The following is a 4,867-nucleotide window of genomic DNA, read 5'->3' on the forward strand; positions in this document are numbered from 1 at the left end:
TCCCCCGCCAGTTTAGCCACACCTCTTGGTTCCGTGCTTTCTACTAACCCTTCCATGATATGCTCTAGCCTAAGAGTCTCCTCCAAAAATCCTTGGGAATCCACCTTCTGTACCCATCATCCTCCCATCTTTGCCCAGGGAGTTTACCTATGAACTTCTCCATGAAAATGTAAGGTTCTGGAGAATAGGGATTGATTTATCCTTTATATATCTAATGCTCCGCACGTAGTATACACTTAATAAAATAATCCTAGTGCTGTGTGCTTGCCCTGACCCAGTCTACCACCCCAGCTATTTGGTTCAAAGCCAACTCTACCAAAATTGCGAGGTGCAGACTCCTCTCTGCCCCCAGAGTTCTACTAGTTCAGATCAGAAACCTCCGGAATTGTATGTGAATCGGACAGTCCCCAGGATTATAAGAGTCTCACTGTAGACTTCCTGGGAATCTTGTCAATGTAGACAGGGTGAGCAACAGACACCCAGAAACTACATTACAGGGTATTGCTTTTTTCATTCATTCATTCCTAATGAATTGATAATCCAGCCTCAGACACTTCTTGCTTTGTGACCTTTGGCAAATCACATAACCCCCAACTGCTTAGCCCTTACTCCTCTTCTTTGGAACTGATATTTTTATCAATTTGAAGACAGAAGGTTAGTGTTAAGAAAAGAAAATTAATTGATAGATGAGATTGTGGAGTTACCAACTGTAATCTTGGGAAATAGAGATGCTAAAAAACCTGGATGTGGTCAACAAACTTTTTTTAGTATCAATTTTTTTAATTTTTAATTTTTTAATATTTTTCCATGGTTCCATGATTCATGTTCTCTCCCTCCCCTCTCTGGGAGCTGACACAAAATTCCACTGGGTTTTACATGTATTATCACTTGATACTTATTTCCATATTATTCACTTCTGTAACAGTAATCTTTTAAAACCAAAACTCCAAATCATATACCCATACAAACAAGTGATAAATCATGTTTTTCTTCTGTGTTTCTACTCCCACAGTTCTTTCTCTCTATATGGATAGCATTCTTTCTCATAAACCCCTCAGGATTGTCCTGGATCATTTCATTGCTACTAATAGCAAAGTTGATTACATTTTATTGTCCCACAATGTTTCACTTACTGTGTATAATGTTCTCCTGGTTCTGCTCATTTCACTCCACATCAGAGGTCTTTTCAGTTCATATAGAAATCAAGCAGTTCATCATTCTTTATAATACAATAGTATTCCATCACCATCATATACCACAATTTGTTCAGCCATACTCCAATAGGACACCCCCTCATTTTCCAATTTTTTGCCACCACAAAGAATGTGGCTATGAATATTTTTGAACCATTTTTTATTATCTCTTTGGAGTACAAACCTAGTAGTGGTATTGCTAGATCAAAGGCAGGCATTCTTTTAAAGCCCTTTGAGCATAATTCCAAATTGGCCTCCAGAATGGTTGGATCAATTCACAACTCTACCAGCAATGCAAATTAGTGACCCAATTTTGCCACAATCCCTCCAACATTTATTATTTTTCTTTACTGTCATACTGGCCACTCTGCTAGGTGTGAAGTGGTACCTTAGAGTTGTTTTGATTTGCATTTCTCTAATGAGGAGAGATTTAGAAAACTTTTTCATGTGATTATTGATAGTTTTGATTTCTTCATCTGAAAACTGCCTATCCATATTCAACAAACATTTACTAAGTTCCACTATTCCAGGCACTTTTGCTAAGCACTGGGTATATAAAAGGAAAAGATAGTTCCAGCCCTCTAATAGTAATAAACAAAAGGAAGCATAAAGGAGTCAGGGCTCTAGAGCAGTGATGGAAAACCTTTTAGAAACAGAGCCCCATCCCCACCCCAGATAGAGTGCTGTGCTCTGACCCCTATCAGCCTTCCCCTTTATCCCAGACAGGTGAAGGAGAAAGTGCTACCATTGTCTGCTGGACAGAGTGGCAGGGGAAGTGAGGAATGTCCTCAGGCACATGGAGAAGGGGAGGAGAACAACTCTGAGTCCCTCTGGCTTTCTAGTAAGGAACTCTGGAAGGAGACTGCTGATGTGCCCACAAAGAAGGCTGTGCATGCCATTTTTGGCACATATGCCATAGGTTCACCATTACTGCTCTAGGAGAATAGCCAGGCATGATGTTTCCTGGAGTGGAAACCATATAGAGCAACTAACATTAAATGAAATTACCTGAAAAGGTCTGAGCCCTCTATAAAAGAGGGCTTTTGGGAGGAGTTTATGCATCTGCCTTGCAGTCCTCCAATCAGAGGGGGGAAAGCAACTGAGTTAAGAAAATGCTGTATATTAAAACTGAGTCATTCAGTTCTGAAGGACTTATGAGAAAGAACGCTATCCACACCCAGAGAAAGAACTGTAGGAGTAGAAACACAGAAGAAAAACATTTGCTTGATCACATGGTTCTATGGGGACATGACTGGGGATGTAGACTCTAAATGATCACTCCATTATAAATATTAACAATATAGAAATAGGTCTTGATCAATGATACATGTAAAACTCAGTAGAACTGCTCATTGGCTACTGGAGGAGGGAGGGAGGAGATGAGGGAAAGAATATGAATCATGTAACCATGGGAGAATGTTCTAAATTAATTTAATGAATTAATTTTTCAAAAACAAAGAAAGAAAAGAGGGAAAGATAAAAAAAACCAAGAGACTCTAAATGAACACTCTAATGCAAATACCAACAACAGGGAAATAGGTTCGAGTCAAGAACACATGTGATAACCAGTGGAATTGTGTGTCGGCTATGGGAGAAGGAAAGGTGGGGGGGAGGGGAGGAAAAGAAAATGATCTTTGTTTCCAGTGAATAATGTTTGGAAATGACCAAATAAAATAATGTTTAAAATTTTTTTAAAAAGCAATGAGAGAGATGTGATGCTTAAAAAAAAAAAAAACCTGAATCATTAAGCAGCATGTTTGTGGAGTAGAAATAGAGCTGAGTAACTGGAGGTAAATGAAGTACAAAATGCATAAATATTCTGGTTTGTTTTTTTTAAACCCTTACCTTCCTTCTTGGAAGGTAAATACTATGTATTGGCTCCAAGGCAGAAGAGTGGTAAGGGCTAGGCAATGGGGTCAAGTGACTTGCCCAGGGTCACACAGCTGGGAAGTATCTGAGGCCAGATTTGAACCTAGAACCTCCCGTCTCTAGGCCTGGCTCTCAATCCACTGAGATACCCAGCTGCCCCCTAATATTCTGGTTTTTGAAAAGAGAAAGAAGGTAAATGGAGTCTTCAAACAAGTGAGCTGACAGCAATACCTGGCAAAAACATATTACATATCACAAAGGGGTAATTTGTGGAAAATTAGAAAAAGGAGCAGTAATCACTAAAAGCCATCAGGGCTTCATCAATAACTGCTCATGCATGCTAGAATAACATCATATTCTTTTCAACAATCTCACTAGCCTGGTCAGAATAGGTGATATAGGACAATTTAGAAGTATTCTTGGGCTGGTTTGAATGACAAAACCCAAAGAGTAGCTCTACCCTAGTAGAGTACCACAAAGAACTGTATTTGGCCTGTGCCATTCAATACTTTTAACCAGTTCTGAATGAAATAATAGATGGTATGGGATAAAGTCACAGATGAGCATGATTCTCAAATTTGTACATGACAAGAAACAGAGAGATAGTCTATAACATGTACATTAGATGGCAGTGTCAGGATCCAAAATGAACTTGACTGGCTAAAAGAGTGGATCAAATAGAATAAGAAATTCAATAGAACGAAAAAGACAAAACTACATAATCTAACTACACAAATAAAGGAGGAGAAGATGTGATTCACAGATCATAAGAAATTCTGGGGTCTTCATTGCCCATTTATATTCAGTTGTGTCAAACTCTTCATGACTCCATTTGGGGTTTTCTTGGCAAAGATACCAGAATGAGTTGAGACTCCCTTCTCCAGCTCATTTTACAGATAAGGAATTGAGGCAAACAGAATTAAATTATTTACCCAGGGTCACATAGCTTGTAAGTGTGTGAGGCCAGATTTGAATTGAGGAAGATGAGTCTTCATAACTCTAGGCCCAGCACTCTATCCACAAATGTAAAATGGAGATTTTGAACCCTAGACTTCAATCCCCAGAAGTCCTTGGTACTTCCCAAAATTCCCTATAATCTCACCCGCGTCCCCACCTGGGCAAGATCACAATTAATATTTAAACTGGTGGTATCGCCTACCTCAATCTCTTCTATGCTCATGCTCTCTCTGCTAGGCCATTTGCAAGATGTAGTAAGTAAGCTTTGAATGGGCTAATCAGCCCTAGGCATGTGGTTTTCTTATTTTGTATTTCTTTATTCCTTGATTTCTAATAATCTTTAATAAACTCATAAAATATAATATTTTTATTACTAGAGACTAAAATTTAATTTTTACATGGTCAACTAATTTCCCCTGTGGTGGGGACTTTAGGGACCTACAAAATAAGTATGAACCTATAGTATGTCATAGGATTATATATCTAAAAGTGGGAAAAAACCTCAAAGGTCATCTAATCCAATGGGGGGACTGAAAAATATGGCCTGAGATCCAAATCCGTCCCACTGCCTATTTGTGTAATAACCCTGAGCTAAAAATGGTTTTTACATTTAAAAAAATATTTTTTAATTTTTAATTACTTTATACAAAAACTGAATTTGGACCTCAGCCTATAGTTTGCCAACTTCTGATTCTAGCCCAACCTCTTTCCTCCTTTTTATAGATAAGGAAACAGAAACCATTGAGGGTAACTAAATATCACAAAGGGATAAATTATCAGAGGTAGTATTTGAACTCAGTTCTTTTACATTAGAGCAAGTATTCCAAATGTCAGCCAAAAAAACCTTA

The sequence above is a fragment of the Monodelphis domestica genome, chromosome 7 (genome assembly GCF_027887165.1).
Source record: "Monodelphis domestica isolate mMonDom1 chromosome 7, mMonDom1.pri, whole genome shotgun sequence".
NCBI classification, from domain to species: Eukaryota; Metazoa; Chordata; class Mammalia; order Didelphimorphia; family Didelphidae; genus Monodelphis; species Monodelphis domestica.